The 18,402-nt window shown below is 33.0% G+C and overlaps 1 pseudogene across 1 annotated transcript in view; it reads right to left on the reverse strand.

Moving 5' to 3' along the window:
* Nucleotides 1-4,135, reverse strand: part of LOC145564087 (protein COFACTOR ASSEMBLY OF COMPLEX C SUBUNIT B CCB4, chloroplastic-like) — a 34,385-nt pseudogene extending 30,250 nt beyond the window's left edge. The window contains exons 1-6 of the transcript XR_014094739.1: nucleotides 3,942-4,135; nucleotides 3,677-3,846; nucleotides 2,393-2,492; nucleotides 2,143-2,216; nucleotides 1,627-1,806; nucleotides 1,437-1,507 (exon numbers count right to left, since the gene is read on the reverse strand). The product of XR_014094739.1 is annotated as a protein COFACTOR ASSEMBLY OF COMPLEX C SUBUNIT B CCB4, chloroplastic-like (transcript). The remainder of the gene's footprint in view (nucleotides 1-1,436; nucleotides 1,508-1,626; nucleotides 1,807-2,142; nucleotides 2,217-2,392; nucleotides 2,493-3,676; nucleotides 3,847-3,941) is intronic.
* Nucleotides 4,136-18,402: the final 14,267 nt, after the last annotated feature.

An 18,402-nucleotide genomic window follows, 5' to 3' on the forward strand; every position in this document is an offset into this window, starting at 1 on the left:
AAATAAATAAGCCCCAAACCCAGATTACGTCAACCCTAGCAACCGGCCCCCTACCCAATTCCGGCACCATCTCCCTTTCCTACCCTGATTCTGGCCACCAACGCCCTTCCCCTTCCCAAGTCAAGCCAAACCCTACCTTCCCCTCCCCATTTCCGCCCCACTCAACCCAAGCAGCAGCCCGCAAAACCACAAAAAAAGCAGCACTACTGCTGTTGTTCCCCCTTCACAAGTGCACCACCCACTAACCCGCAACAACATCACAAGCATTCTCACCGCAGCAAACACCAAACGAACCACCATCACAATCAGTCGTGCCACCCACCATTGTTGCACCAACAACCGCCGGCAGACACCACAAAGCACCCGCTTCAAACGCCCACAAATTAGCTCCAAAATCGCAAACCTACAATAGTAGCATAGGGAAGAGGGACGGTTTCAATGGGCTAAAATTGGGTATAGGTGGTGGTTTCAGTGGGTGGGCCGGGTAGGGTGGGTGGTTTCGGTGGTGGGTCTGCTAGAGAGGGTGATCGTGGGTCTTTTTTTCAATCATTTTTTATTTATTCATTTTTGGCTAATCACGTGGTGACACGTGTGCAACACAACCCCAAGTCACAAATGGTAACCTGTTTAGCCGGTTTCAAGTCACTTGGGACCATTAAGAACGGATTGGGTATAAAGGTCGGTTTATTAAAAAATAATTGAAATGTGGATTATTTTAGGCGGATGAGGCAAAAGACGGATTACTCCGAGCAATTTTTCCATTACTGGATCACATTTAATCTCCATTTGTCTTTTGTTTCCTAACAGTTAATAAATTGAAGTGTTTAACTTATACTTGCTTGTTAATTAATTTGGTAGACACTACTCCCTCCGTCACTAAATATAATTCTCATTTGCCATATTTGGTGGTCCTAAATATTGTTCCTATTTGCTTTTTTAACATTTATAGTCCCTTGGAAATTACCAATGAATCCTCTTTTTTTTTTTTTTTTTTTTCCCTTTATTATGTGAATTACCAAAAGTACAATCTAATTTTTCTTATTCTTTGTGCATCATTACTCCTTTTTTGTACTTTATTCTTTTTTGTCATTGAAAATAGTTATAAAAAAAAAGGACCTTTTCTCTCTCTTCTTTTTTACAAATGATTTGAGTATTTGGGCTTCCCATGTCTTTTTAGTACTTCCTCTTCCCTTTCCTAAATACCCGTGAAATTAGTCAAACGGGAACTATGTTTAGGGACGGAGGGAGGTATTAATAATTGTAGATACAAAAATTACATGGAAAATTTTTGCTACACATAAATTAAACGTTCCAGCAAACCTATACAAGAAGGGCTCTTCCCTAACCATGATAACCACTGACATACACCTATTGATTGCATCCAAATAATTCAAGCCCTAAGGTACATTATCATTAGACAATAAGATGGAACATACCTGTGTATTTGATGGCAAAAATGGCAGTTCAGACTTGCCGGGATACAGAGAGAGATTTGCCAAGTAGCTCTCTGCAGACACAAGCAAGAACATTTTTCGTCAAGGCAAGGATACAATAATGGTTTTTTCCTTGATAAATATTCAAAACTAAAAGAAGCAACAGAATTAATAATCAAATTAAACATCATACGTGCTTCAGATTTCATGATGCCTCTGTAAAGTGCGCCCTGAATCAATTTTTTGGCGTCTACATTCTCTGCTTCACCACTAAAATGATTCAGCTGCCACACCAATTTGACAGATACAACTCTCCTCATAGATAATGACCAAGGATCTGCAGCATGTGGCAGCTGAAAGAGATTGCCAAAACCTGCAAAAAGGGATAGAATCATGACTGGACACCAAGCCCAAGGCCACCTACATCATCAGAACTAACATCCGCCATAATAGATTAATAGAGTAATGTAGTTTATACACATCATCTTAGTCTTACTCAATGTGTTAGCAGAGAGAAATGTGTGAAAATACTTTATTATAACATCTGTGGGATAGTAGATACTGTGAGAAGGTTTTTTTTTTTTTTTTTTTTTTGGTGAGTACATTGGAAGGTTTGGAACCATTTATTTGATTACACAAGAAAACCAAAAGCAATCACAAAGAAAAGCAAACATGGAAATGAGCACAAATTATGCATTAGATACAGCACCATTCCAATTCAGAAATAGCAGAATCAGGGAGGCTGGGAGATATCCAGCGACACTCCACACCTTCAGGATCCACCTGAAATGGAAGGAGACCGATGAACGCATCGCCATACAAAATCCAGGTAGTAGATATGAATCTTTTGGTCCATGAACAGGGTATGCTAGGAATGATTAAGAATTTATACTACCTCCGATTTTTTTTAGTTGCAACTAAAAAAAATCGGAGGTAGTATATGAAATGGAATTCCTAACCTTAGAGATAGCCTTGGGCCTAATTGATAGCCAAACAAGACCAGTTAAGATATTCGTAACAGCCAATCCAAGAGCCAACAGATCTGCCCTTGACTGTGAGCTGCAAAACACAATTAAGTATACAAGGTCAAGAAAATAAATCAAACCATTCAAGTTACGATGCAAAATTCATGGTTCTTGCTTTACATGAGACATCGTAGATAACAAGCTTGTTGCACTCAGAATGGTGCCCCCTTCCTGACTCTACAAACCTCTCTCATTAAAGGAAGTGATGTATTATGAAATGGTCAAGGAAGAAGGAAGGCTGGTTTCGTGACAAAATTTTATGAGTTGTACAAAAGGAAAAAAGAAATTCAAATATAAAGTCACGGCAGTGGGTAAAAATAAGGCTTCTTCTAAACTTCGATCAATTTGGATTCAAATGTCTAATCTGATACGTATTCAAAACGGAAAAACAAAATACACGCAAACTATGCATCAATTTTACTGTATCAGGAAAAAGCAGTAAAAAGAAAATACACACAAACTATGCATCAATTTTACCATATCAGGAAGAATAAATTGACAGTTAGCAAACACGGTTGATGGAAGTTTCTTATTCTTAAGAGCACTAGGTCGTCCCGTCAAAAACAACAACAACAACAAAAAAAAAAAAAAAAAAAAGGGCACTAGGTTGTCATTACCTTATGCCAATGTGCCATCCATCATATGGGAATCCTTCCAAATAACTACTTACTTAATCAATGACCTAATTCACATATATATTAACAAAATTTTCCCAACACTACCAGTATACTGTCACAGCATATATTCTTCATAACTCACAACTCTTCATAGATCAAACCACCAAAAATTCAAAACTCTCGCTTTCGGTTCCAATTAGGACGCCTGAAAACGATTTTCGACCACATTTCTAACCCTAGCTACCACCATTTCATAACCTTTACTGCTTTACCATTAAAATGCTTTCAATTATCAACTATAATACCAACATCTAACCTTAAAATAATCCTATCAATTCATCCATGCAACAATCAGGTGCAGTAATCAAACAACAACAAAAATTCGACATCATCTACAGCAAATTCCAGGCCTCATTTACCCTAATTCATCTCAGCTGGAATTTGCAGTAGCAACAACAGCAAAATTCAACATCCAGTTAAAAATTGATCATCTCAATTCGAAAATTAAAGCCACAATCAACCAAAAAAACGTCGAAATTATCAGACAAAATAATTGAATCAAACAACAAATTCAAGAAATCCGCCAATTCTGAAAACTGACCTACTAGCGTCGGCAACAGGAGCAATGCCGGAAACAGTACGATTAAAGAGAACAGCAAGGAGAGTGAAACCACCGACATAAATAGGCAAGCTACGAGCGACATTGTCGTTGTTAGAGACCCAATCAGCGACCAAATTTCTGCTAGGTTTCGGACCTTTGAATCCTTCCGACTATACAATAAGCTCCATTGTTGTTAGCTTGAAGAAAAGCTTGAGGTCCAAAAATGGCGGAAGAGAGAGAAAGAGAGGAGAGAGAAAGGAAGTACCTGAAGAGAACTGGAAATGGAGAAGCGCGGGAAAGTCGGGGAAGATGAACGGTGGTATCGGAAAGGTCGTTTAGGTGTGCAATAAATAGAATGGATATGGAGGTGGAGAGTTCCCGCTTCCATTGTTATAATTTGTTGAAGTTGCTACGGAGTAAATTGCTAGTGTTCTGTTTCTTCAGGTTCTGCCAACAAAAATACTATTATGAAAGTCTACAATTAGGGGGCGTTTGGTTCACGGAGTTGTATGGGGTTGGAATCAGGAATGGGGTTAAGGTAGTATCGGGTTTGGAACTTGATACTTAATAGCATGTGTTTGGTTTAATTCTGGAATGGAATATCTCACTATTCTCTCCTTCTATTTGATACCTAAAGGAATGGAATGAGCCAAACCCACCTCCCCCCTAAGGTTTCTAAACCCCATACCTCATGGGTTTGAGGTATGGGTTTGAAATTCATATTTTTGACAACCAAACATATGGTATGGGTTTTAGTCATTCTAAACCCATACCTCATACCTATATTTCGTGAACCAAACGCCCCCTTAGTATTTTGGGTCTAGATAATATCTTAAATAATACTATAAGTATATCGAGTTTAATGTTTTCGTTTTAAATATGATAAAGAATTTCATCTGAATAAACTCGACCCGAATAGACTTGACTTAAATTTCATCCGATTATTCAAATTAATACCTTTCTAAAACATCTGTAAATTATGATTATAAAACTAGTACTTTTAATATAAAAAAAAAAATCACATAAACTTGTTACAAATGTTACAAGTATTGAAACAAACTATAAAATAACAAAAAAATTTACCATATGGATTGTACAGTTATACCTCTCATGTACACTTTTTTTTTTCTTTTAATGGTCTCACATACACTAATACATTATGATTACAATTATAATTACAGGTAAAATAAAATAAAAAAAAAAAATTCATCTTAACATCGGATTTTACCACAAGTGCGCATCCCATGCATAGCTCCCATTACTTGTTTTAAAAGGTACTAGTAGAATAAGGAAACACCTCAGCTTCAACTTCTTGGTTGACAACAGTCACAACACTAGTATTATTTCTACCCTTAACACCCTCTTTGCTATCACCTTGTTCCGTGTCTTCCTTATCACCTTGTTCCTTTTCTTCCTTCTCACTTACCGTTGTAGTAGAGTTTTCTGCAAATGCGCCATCTTCTAAACTAATGGGCTTTTTCGCTTCCTTGTCAACTTCTTTGGGCTCTTGCGTTAGGCCGCCTTGCTGATTCCCTTGGAAGGCCATATTTCAAACAATTAACCAACTTAAAAGCCTTAAGTAGTAGACAAGTTGTAGTAAGCTAGCCTAATATGATCGAATTGGTTTACTTTCTAGATGATGGCTTGGGGATTTCTCTTATGTCTCTAACTCGATTATGATGTGGATTTTTCATACTTTATATGCATACTTAACTACTAACTACACAAAGGGATTATATATATACATATATAAACTTTAGTATATGTCGGCTATAGTTTATGTAAGAAGGCTCAAAAATGCTCTGGAATTCTCTAGCTTAGTTGTAATTAACACTTGTTAGAAGCACAAATTTTTTATCATATAAATTAAAAGTCTCTAGAATGTAAGTTTTTGACCATCTTTGTTGGATCGGTAACAAGGACTAGGGTGGGTCATGGGCCTATCGTTCAATTCATGATCCAAAATTTTTTTTGAGGCAAAGGAAACGAAACATACATTAATTAGTGAACAAATCTTCTTTTTTTTTTTGACACAATTAGTGAACAAATCGACCATTAGTACATACGGTGATTCATCACTAAGAGTCTAAGACAATGATTAATCCAAATTTTATCAACATCGAATGGCATCAATTTAGCTAAATAGTGAGCTATAAAGTTCTCGTCCCTCTTCACATGTGACTGGCGAAAAGAAAAGAAAAGAAAAGAAGGAAAAAACACACACACCAGTGCAAACATAATATGTTAAACACATGCTTGAGCCCACTCATTATCAAGAAAAAGTTCGCTTACTAGATTTAAAGGTTTTCATCTATAAATCATATGACAATAGGAGTAGCTCTTTAACCTTAATATTGTGTTGTATAATGTTATAATTAATTCAATAACTTTTGTTGTAATACCTCATATTTTTTAAACGTATTTTTTAATTAATTAATTAGTATTTTCTAAAAAGGGGGTATTTAAGTAATTTATTTTATTATTTGAATTTTGGAGCCGCAATGATATTTGAATTTTGGCACCAAATACATTTTCAAAACTTAATTGTTATTTTGGATAAGATTTATCATCCATTTATTTTATTTTAAAAACCGGATTATATATATATATATATTGGATATACTAATTTAACAAAAATTGTGTTTCTTATTTAATTTAAAAAGGGACGAAAATTCTATTTAATTAAGCTAGGAATTTTGGATTTTCTAAGCATAGAAAATCTGATTTTTCATTATTAATTAATTAGTTTTAAAATTTGATATTTTTCCTAATTAATTATTTTCTATAAAATATATTATTTACACAATCATTTTTAATTAATCCTTGAAAATCTAGCAAAATAATTTCTAAAACCTAATAAGGGGGTCCGAATATATGAGCATAGAAAGCTCAATGATTTCAGCCACCATATGTGATTTCTGTGCAATATATTTTGGTAGTTTTGTATTTTAATTATCTTCCTTAAATTCCCTTATTTCATTAATTCTTATTTTTCATCCTACTAAGATTTGTTTATACAATATATTTGCCTTAAATCTTTCTTGATTATTACCCAAGCAAAGCCTACTTACCATTTAATATTTCATTATCAAACGCTTATGTTAATTCGTCATTTCTTAATCGCAATAAACTAGACTTTCATAAAGTCTTAAACTCTCTTTTCCAAATAATTCCTTAAACTAAATTTATTATTTTCTTCATATATTTTCTTACCTTAATGCTTGCATGCTCAAACCTATAAATACCCCATACATCAAAGCCAAAAACCCACACCAAAACTCTCTTCTTTCTCTCTTAATATCACATCACTCTCCTCTCTTTCTCTCTCGGTTTCTTACACCACCACCACCTTCACCGTCAGCCACCACCACCTCATCGGTGACCACCGTGACCCGCCGGCAGCAGCCACATACCAGCGAGTTGCTGCCATTGCTGTACCTTCCTTTTCCTCCTCCTTCTTCGGTTTTCTACTTCTACTTCTTCTTTTTCTCTTCTCTTAATTAATTCTATTATTATTATTATGGTTTTATATATATATAAAAGAATTATTAAGAGTGTTCTAAATTAAATAAAATCAGTTTACTATTCAAGTTTATGAAAATATTTTTTTAAAGGTTCATGTACATATATTTGGGGTTTTTTTTTTTAAAATTATTGTGATTACTTAATGACCTTATATTGATTAAGGTTATATGTGTTTCTATGGTGTGTTTGGCAAGATTGCTTAAGGTTCTTTTTGTGTTTGCTAACGAGGACCAAGGTACATTCAGGTGGCTAGATACCCTTGAAATTGATTGGATTGAATAAGCATGTTTTGTGTGATTTTAAATGATGATTGAATTAAACTATGATTTATGAAATAATCTTGATAATTCATGTTTTAAAATAAATATGTTTGAGAATGAATTTTTAATACATATTGAATGGTTTGAATTATTTATCATATTTTAAAAAGGTTTGATTTTGAAGACTTGTCGAATTTAAAATAAAAGAAGTTTTGACTTGAATTATTATAAGGGATTGAATTATTGAACTATTGAATTATTAAAGCTTTACAAATATGATTTTATTAATCCCGCTATGCAAATTTGGTTGATAAGAATTTAGATTTTGTATGATCGAGTCTTTTCTCAAGGATAACCTTTCAATTAAAGATACTAATTTGGGGGGTGTGCACACTTAGGAGAGGAATTGGGTTTTTTAAAAGAGGAATTGATTTATCAATCACCATGATTAAATATTGAGTTATCGGAAATATTTTGAGAATTTTGAGAATTGATTTTGAAATTATGAGTTTGGAATTATTGGAATTTGTTTTAAAAGCATGTTTGCTAATAAATTGAGTTTACTTATCTTGCACTTATCGTACTTAACATATTTTTGCTAATTCGTATTTTGTACTTGTTTGGTATTTACCTTAAAGGTAAGTAGTGTTGACTTTTTCAAGTGGAGTTAAAAGCTACCTCCACCATTGAAATAAATCTACCCCAACTACTACATTACCAAACACTCATATTTTTGTTAAGTAGTAGTTTGACTTGGTCAAACTACTAAAAGCTAATGTCAAACACTCCCTAAGAGAGAGACCATTGGATGACCAATGACCTGGTCATGAGGAGAGAGAAAGAACTTTTGGTATTAAAAAATTGGAAGAAAGATAAAAAGGGAGGAGAGAAAGGGATGACCGGGTCATTGAAATGACCAAGATAAAACTTTGGTCATGAATATAATAATTGACAAGTGGCTTCATACTATTGGAAGAAAATGGGAAAGAGAGAGAAACTATTATTTACTATTTCCTATCATGACCAAAGTTATTTTGGGCAACCATTAGGAGTTTTTGGTCATTGTTGGTCATGTGACTTGGTCATGGATGAGTGGAAAGAGAGAGAAATTATATAGTAGTCCATGACCAAGATTTTTGGGTCATCCATTGGGTATGCTCTAAGAAAAAAATTATTCAAACCTGTCACCAAATTTTAACTACATTAATTTGGGCCACAAACACCGCTAATTGAAGAGATCCAAGTAATTAAGCAGAAACAACTTATATAAAGGTTCTTCCAATGATATATTATCGTAAATTTGTAATACTCCTTATGGCCTGTTTGGTAGCCAATAATAAAGATCTGGTGTAACGTAAAATTAATTTTACGTGTAAATTAGGAAGAAAATAATTAACATTATAATCCCATGGTAATGCAATTTTATCATCAAGCATGTGTTTTCTTTATGTGTTATCTATTACCATTCGAGAGTAGGTATTAGATGGGAACAAAAATTTCTAATGATGGTCCATCGTTTGGGATGATCTAGCATTACCATATGAATGAAATTTAATTTTTCTTACAAATTTACATATAGTACAAATTTTAATTCCCATTATCATACATTATTTATAGCTACCTACCAATACGACCTTTAAGATAGATCGTGTATATCAAATTTAAAAAGCACATGAAGTAACAAATACTTACTGTAGTTTTTAAATAGCCTTTTTCAATCCGACATAATTTTTACACTAAATTATTTATTTGAAGATCGATCTCGAGGCCATGAACACCAAATATATTATAAAACCCCCAACTAGTGTTATTGGTAACCCATATTGTAACCCATATAGTGTTTTTGGTGGTATAAAGCAATAGAAGTACGTAACTAAATTATTTCCATATCAAAAGTTAGATATTCGATCAACTTATGGACTTATATAGTTATATGGTGATAACATTGGTGTATATGTAGTACGAAATATATAATAACTTAGATATTCAACTTATGGACTTATATATTATCTCTGGTTCGCATCATATGCAACTTTTAAATATTTTATATTTCACAAATAATATACCAAAATTGCATATAATACGAATTGGAGGTAGTAGTTATATGGTGATAACATTGGTGTATATGTAGTACTTCCTCTGTTTTTTTATACTTGTAACACACCTTTTATCACGCTTATCGATAAGGTGATTAAACTAGGTAAACGAATGAATAAAGATATGAAATTTAAACCGTAGCAACTTATTCTTTTCTTCTTATAGGTGTTAAAATTTTGTAATTTAATTTATCCGTTTACTTAATCTAATATGTTCCTTAACATGCATGTCAAAGGGCTATGTTGAGAAAGTATATAATAACATAGATATTCATATTTCATATACTTCGTATATGGAAGACATGCTGCAATGACCTGCAAACTCTGCAAGTAGTTTTATCTATTCTTGGAATTTTCTAATTTGATTATAATGCATCATTTCAATATTTCATGCATGGCTATATCAATCTAGTTTGCCGTATAAAAGATGCTCACTAATGAATAAAAGATAAGATGTGTTTCTAATCTGCATCTTAATAATATTACATTATTACCCCTAAGCTAGGAACTTGGCCCTTTTATCATTTTTGGTCATTTTCAATACTGATCCTTCTGCAAATAATTGTTCTCATATTGCTATGATTGGTGTCGTGAATCACATGATTATTTTGGTATGATTATTGTTTGTCTCAATTATTAATTATATCGACGCATATATACTTGTATTACGCATTTAGCTCTTCCCATTACGAAATTACAGTATTACAGTGTTAGCTTTATCAGATTATATTTTGGATAATGATATTGACACTTTTGTTTTGATTGATAGACCTGAAACACCCACATGAATACTCCGTCCATTTCTTTGTAAAATTGTAATAAATCTTGGAGAATATTTGCCATAATTTACTCTGTAATACAATACAAATTCAAAGACACTAACTAAGAAGAAAATTGAGACAATTTTTTAATTTATACGAGTGAGAGACTTGGCGGGTCTAACAAAAATCTGGACAATTTATTGAGCTTTTTTTTTTTTTTTTTTTTTTTTGGTGTATTCCAAAATGTGTGATAAAAAGTTAAGATATTTATATCATTATATCATAGATAAATAAAGGGAAATTTTCACTTTTACTACCAACAAAACACATGCATTTCACTTATATTATCGGAGAAATTTTTTATTTTATTTTGCTACCATACAAAAGCAAGTTTGTTAAAAGTTGCTACCACTCAACTTTAAGGCTTTTCTGGTTTTAAGGGTGGCTGGTTTTTTAAATTTTTATTTTTTTTTGATAGCTGACGGGGAGGCACTTAGGGTGGTTAAGGAGGGAGTGGTGGCTGGAAGGTGATAGTGAGGGTGGCTGGATCTCACTAACGGAATTATCAACTGACAGTGTTAAGTGATAGCAATTTTTAACAAACTTGCTTTTGTATGGTAGCAAAATAAAATAAATTTTTTTTCCGATAATAAAAGTAAAATGCATGTGTTTTGCTTGTAGCAAAAGTGAAAATTTCCTAAATAAATTCCATTGTTGTACTATTAACTATCTACTCCGTTAGAAAGTACTTTAAGAGTGGACTAGAAAACTTGCTTAAAAAACTATCTGTGTTTCATTTTTGTAAAAGTAATCTCAAAGTAATTTTTGCTTCATTCTATATGATAGATTATATAAATCGATTATGGACTTCAATCATTAACTTAAACTTTTAGTTGAGATGGTTCTTCAACATGGTATCAAGAGCCAGCGTGACACAAAGGTCACAGGTTCAAATCTCATCTACCCATCCTTTCAAAGTGGAATAACGCTGGGTATGATGGGACTCATGCTATATCTATACTTCAATTCTAATGGTCTCTCATGTGAGAGGGACATGATAGAATATATAAACTGATCCTAGACTTCAACCATTAACTTAAGTTTTTTGTTGAGATGGTTCTTCAACACTATATACTCTCGTAATACGGTAATACCTACCCGTACCCCTTATTTGTGTCAAAAGAAAAAAATATACCCCAAGGCCTTATCATCACTTAAAGATTGTCCTAGTTTTCTTTTTTAGTCTATTCTTAAAATTATTTCATTTTGCTTTTTTTTTTTTTTTTTTTTTTTTTTTTTTTTTTTTTAATTTTATTATTATTATTAACAAGGACACTAAGTTCCTCATTAGTTTATCTCTACTATACATAAGTTGATACATACTAACGACGAAAACTACCAATTCGCTCAATATCATTCTAAAACCATGAAAAATGAGAAGCGTGGCAAACAATATAAGAACAAGAAGAAGTACCTATTACTAAATTATTTTGCATTATCATCTACTAAGTGGAACATCTTAAAGGCCAAACGACACATCTTTTCCATTTGAACAAGTAAATGGATTGCAATGCTTAGGGATGTTCCTAAAGAATCCTAAAACATAATATGTTTAAAAAGATACTCTAAAGCACACAGAATATATGTTGGGAGCTAGGATCAACTAGAGCCGCCATTATTATAATTCCAAAAACTATATGTAACTGTATTATTTTATATAGCCAAAAAAATAAAATTATCATTGGTTATTAGAGTGAATAAGGGTATGAAAAAAAAAAAAAAAAAAAAAAAAAAAGCACCACAAATATGCACGTCAAAATTGTATGGACAAAGTTTGTTGCACAACAAAGTTATTACTTTAGGTTATAGTGGGGAGCACGTGCAACCCAATGTACTACAAATGTGACATCAAATTACAATCATTCTATGTAACAAGGCTAACAACACCATAAGGTATAACTCAATACAATTTTTTTTTTTCTTTGGTAAAGAAATTGATGCGGATCAAGCATCAAAATTCTAGTCTAGATGATAGTAGCTTGTTATTTTATCTTTTTTGTAGTCGTATGATTTACTTAAGATAATATTTATTTTTTTATAAGATATTGTTAGAGTGTTAGGATTTTATTTTATCTTTTAGGTTTGTCTATCCTATTAGGCATGAGATTGTATGCCTATAAATATATGTTTCCATTAATGAGAATATATGTGTTTTTGAGGTTAAGAAAATTAATTGTGAGATTGATTCGTGTGAGTTAATTTCAAAACGTTGCTTTTCTTCTTGTTTTAGTCGAAAAGATTACATCTTTATTGAATTAGGTTTACCCTAATTACTAGTATCCCTTATTGTGGTTTAATCCACATCAGAAACCCTAATCAGATTTCAAGTTTTTGATCCAGTTAGTACTTAAAAAGTTGCAAGTCAACACATGGGAGTAGAGGGATGGATAGGACAATTCCTACCCCCAAAGCACTCTTACATGATAGGATTCAAACCCCAAACTTCTAGAATATGAGGTAAAAAAACCCACCAAAAAAAGCCAACACTTTGTTAGTATAAATAGCTCATAGAATTGGGTGATTAAAAAAATCATGCAATTCGGTATTTGTTCGAACCCTTTTCGCGGGTCTAACTCTGTAAAAATACTAAAGTTACCAAAATGCCCTTGGAATTAGCCTTAAGGCAATAATATTCTATAATCATGCACAACACACATCTTGAGAATCCCTAATCCAACCCAACAGTGTCTAATACGACCCCATACAACTAGAAACTATCAGTCGAATACTTAATTTTCTCCACTCTCTCATGACAAATTTTCTCTTTCTAAAAGATTGACCAACTTTCTCGAAGGAGCTTTCTTGAGAACACCCCCCTGAGGTAGCTGACTTTCTTTGTTTTGCAAAACTCAGTTTGATAAGATGATTAGGCCCCCCCACTCCCAGATCTCAAATTTCTTTTGCGAAAACAGTAGTAATTGTATTTTTAAATAAAGTTATGCACATGTTATATGTAGTGTATCGTACAAATTAAATATACATGGTAATTGTGTATTAATTAATATTTTACATTAATAAATTAACATATATTAGTGCATAACTAATTTTTGAAAAAAATATACTTCCTTCGTTTTTTAATACTTGTAACACTTTCCTAAAATAGAAATATCACAATACTTGCAACACACTATAAATGAAAAGTTATATTAGAGAAAATATGTACTATTTCCCTTATTTAAAGCACATGGCCCACTAAATTACACTCCTAACATCCATTCACCTCATTTTAAAGTGTATTGTATCATGTAAACCCCACATTTCTTAAATACCGTGAAAAAGTATGCGTTGCAACTATTAAAAAACGGAAGAAGTATGTATGTATGGAATGAATGATTTGTTGGAAAAGGAATAATCGAAGAGTATAGGACCTTTAAAAAATTACGAGAAAACACTTATGAATACAGTGTGAGGCCAATTATATCCTTAAAAAATTTGTTTACCTACATGCCCCTACTAAAATGATGTTAATTGACTCTGAACTTTTCTTTGTGTAATTCAATAATTTAAATCTTATGAATAGTATTTGGACAATTATATATTTATACCCTCTAAAATATCTATTTACTAACTTTAATTGCCTTTTTTTTTCAAAATCTAAAGAATAGTACGTAGACATTTATACCCCCAAAAGTATTTGCTTACACATTTTCCTTTACTATGTTACCAACCATTAAAATCCTGATTCAAATATTACAATCTTATGATTTTATGATTCATTGTATGTCATACAATTCGATTTACAATCCTAACCAATTTACACAAATCTCTTAACTAACGAAATTTTTACATATTTAAAACATGCCTACATAGTTATTTATAAATATATATTGTCAATTATTGGTTGATTAATGTGTAAACAATTATCTCTTATTAATAATTAAATTTCAAACACATAATTTAAATATATTTAATTAAATTTAGATATTACATCTTGATTATGCTTGTTGGTAGAATCTTACGATTCTACGATTTGATTTTACGATTCGATTCTAAGAGCCCTTTCTGATTTAAAATAAAATCCCGATTTATCAACTTTGTTACCAACAACTAAAAAAGCTCTCTGAAGATGACTAGCTACGGCACGCGCATCGTGCTTAGCCACCCTAATCATATAAAAATAAGCGAGGGAGTGTATGTGGTTTATAATTAAATTTAATTTAAAAGTCCCCACCCCTCATATGGTAAATTAATAATACCATTTCTACATCAACACTATGTTTGAATGGAGAGAAATTGAGATAAAGGAAAATAGAAGAAAACGAGGGAAGCATCATCCATTGTTTGGATATTCAATGCAAGAAGGGAAGGGGAGGGAATTTGAAGGATCCATTTTCCTTCCCCTTTTTAATAAACCAAAAAATAGAAGGTCACATTTCCCCCCTCACCTCCCTTTCCCTTCCCTCGTTTTTCTTTCCCTTCACTATTATTATTCAAACATAGAGTAATCCTTTTCTCTCTAAGGAACAAAGGGATAGTATGATAAATAAACTGTATTTTTCACTATAACTAAGAATGATATCAATAGGAGTTCTATTGAGCCTATTTAGTGTACAGTTATTGGGCCGTATTTAATTATGAGCCCTAATCCCTTTAGGTTGTATATAAATATGTGTGCATACTCTAATACAATACACAACTCTATTCTCTCTAAATTCTCTATTCTTGACATGGTATCAGAGCCAGGTTCTGTTGAGCCTATTTAGTGTATAGTTATTTAGCACATTTTGGGAATTGTGATAAATTTTGTGTACGACACCGTCTCTTTATTGCAGCTGTGGATACTGTGACCGAGCCTTGGAATTTCAATGAGGCAATGCAACATGAAGGGTGGCGTGAGGCTATGCAAAAGGAGATTACTGCTCTAGAAAATAATAAAACTTGGGTCATGGAAAGGTTGCCACCGGGTAAGAAAGCTCTTAGTTGCCGATGGGTCTACAAGGTCAAGCTTAACTCAGATGGCACGGTTGAAAGATTAAAGGCTTGTCTCGTTATTTTTGGTAACCATCAGGTTGAGGGCATCGATTATAACGAGACTCTTGCTTATGTTGCTAAAATGGTCACTGTTCGTGCATTTCTTGCGATTGCTGTAACACCCTAGAAATTCCTTTCTTTTAAAATACATGTTTTGTCCTGTTTAAAACTTTAAATAGGAAAATCTAAGATATTACCGCCACCGTGAAAACGGCTAAGGCAACTATCAAAGACACACAGCGGAAAACTCTCCTTTAAAACGACTCAACTTACAAAGTCAACGAAAGTAAAATAAAGTCAAATTTACAACTTGGAACCCTTGTAGGCCCTTAACAAAACCAAATCAATTTAAAAACCTTAACGTTAGTCTCGCAACAATAATAATGTATTATAATAAAAGCAATAACACATCATAAACTTATGGAAAATAGCATGATTCGCTCTTCATTCATGCCCATCATGAATATGCTTCATCACCTGAAAAGCTTCTCTCTACTTGTTTCCACTACTCTCCATTAAAAATGGGCATCGTAGGGCCAAGGTAAAGACAAGGCCAACAAACACACAAACACACAATCAGCAAAGCTGAGTACATAAGCGTAATTAAATACACTAACATGCTTTTACCTATTAACACACAACTTACCTTGTTGCACCTGTTTTCAAGCACACAACATACAACAAAACTTCTCAACTAAGTAACTAAATAATTTATTTAGTTTTGATTACGCATCGAACGGGTTTCCCCCTAACCTGTCCCAATAAAGGGGTACTAACACGGGAGCTAACCGTGCCAGTATAAAAGAACCACTCGTAAGTGGCGGAATTCCTGCGCATAATAAAAAGGAAAATACAGCGTCCTGTACTCCCAGTAGAAGTTATGGTCAAATATAAAGTCGCATAACTCCCCCCATATGTTCATACTCAAGGTATATACGTTCCAAGAGTTTTGGTGCGTAATCTCTTTCACTTTACGTTCTTTACATATTATTAAACTTGGTGATGACTCTCAAATCATAATTACATCAAACATTATAATTATTCAAATAATTAAACACTCCAATTTAATTCTTGAATAATTAGTGACCACATAATATTTAATGTTGAACTCTTTTTAAGTCTACCTCGGTGCCAAAGACACCTTAAACGCATAATGCGCCACAAATCCTATCCCTCGGTGTTAAAAACACCTAAAGTGCACTAAGGCACCAACATAAAATTTATTCCTCGTGTTCATAGGCGCTTATATAGCTCCTTTCCCATGCTTATAGTATCAATAAAAATTATATTAACCATAATAAAATTCCCTTTTAATATTCCAATCCAAATTAAACATTTAGTTTAATTAAACAAGATTTCTATCATGCCATAAAAAAAAGTGTGGTTCATACACAACATGCCAAACCATTATTTTTCAATCATTAATCCATCACAAATAAATCATGCTTCATAATTCAATCACCAATATCAACCAAATCACAATTTCTATTCATAATCTAGCATGATACTACTTGTAATCAATTAATCACCCCTAGCATGCTACTACATCATCAAAAATATGCTAAGTACGCGAATGTACCTTGAATATGATCTTAATATCGCCACGACTAATAGAACTCACTCACTTCAAAGTCTCCTACAAATTAAAATAATAATAGAGCATTAAAATCCACTCTACACAAACTTCCAGCAATATATACTCTTATTAAACCACTCATAATTTAATTAAAACAAGCTGAAATTTTATTTAAAACCTCATACTTTAATCCCAATTAATGGGTAATTAAAATTCCTTAAAGAAACTTGATTTTTAATATACTACCAAAATTTCCAGCAGTATATATTGATGAAAACTTGCTGTAATTAGGCTTTAAAACACTTAAATCAAAGGTTTAAACCACTCTAAATCATAATCCTTCAATAATTAATTATTTATGAATCTAGGGTTTCAAAATTGGGGCTTTTTAATTAGAATTAAAATCTGAAAATTAAATTGCACCATACATAACATCAATCATTATAAAATTAAAACAAAACCCTTAATTAATAATTAGATCTAAGGTTTAAACAAAAATTAAAAACAAAGATTGATTTTTTTTCGAAGGGGAGAAGACCGGACAACAGGCTGGCGCCACTGCCGGTCGCCGCCACTGCCGGCTGGTGCTGCTGGTGGCCGGGGGCCCATCGGTGGTGGTGGTGGCCGGCGGTGGTGCTCCGAAAACAAGTGGAAGGGGAAAAAGAAAGAAAGTAAAAGAGAGAAAAATAAAGGAGAAGAAAGAGAAAGTTTACCTTGGGTTTTCTCCACTTTAGGCAAAGTTTAATTCGCCCAAGTGTTGATTATTTATACCCCTTTCTCTAGAAACCCTTCTTACCTAAATTTTTCCTTTTTACTTTTTTCTAATCCCTTTCCTAAACAAACTTTACTAAAATAAAACTTCCTAAAATAAATTCCAACTTAATAAAATAATTAATTTAAATAAAACTTTCCTTTTATAAAATATTCCAAACTTGTTTAAAATAAATAATTAAAATATCATAAATAATTCATTTCAAATTATTTAAATACCCCACAAAATACTTATTTTAAATAAAATACGTATGAAAATACGGGGTATTACAATTGCAGCCGCAAAAAATTTTGAATTATACCTGTTTTGGGTAAATTACCCTGTCCACGTGGACCAATCAGAGAGGACCACGTGTCAAGCCTAGGCAGGTCCATTTGGGCCAATTGCCAGCTGACACGTGTCAACCGCAGATGCTTCCTGAATTGCGGCTTTCAAGGCCCAATTCCCAAGAACGCCGCTAAACGGCGCAGCCCACCAAATCTAGGTCAAATGACCTAGAAGGGGCACGTTCACCAATGACCCTATAAATAGGGAGATATTCCTCAAATTTGGGGGACATTCAATCATTTATTACACCTACCCTACATTCTCTCACATCAGAGAAACACATGATCTCGGAATTCGAGAAGATCTCATTTTCTTTTCCGCACCTTCTCCTACCCATATTCAAGTACTAACTTGACCATCGGAGGCGGAACTCCAAAC

This window comes from Chenopodium album, chromosome 10, assembly GCF_948465745.1.
Source record: "Chenopodium album chromosome 10, dcCheAlbu1.1, whole genome shotgun sequence".
NCBI classification, from domain to species: domain Eukaryota; kingdom Viridiplantae; phylum Streptophyta; class Magnoliopsida; order Caryophyllales; family Amaranthaceae; genus Chenopodium; species Chenopodium album.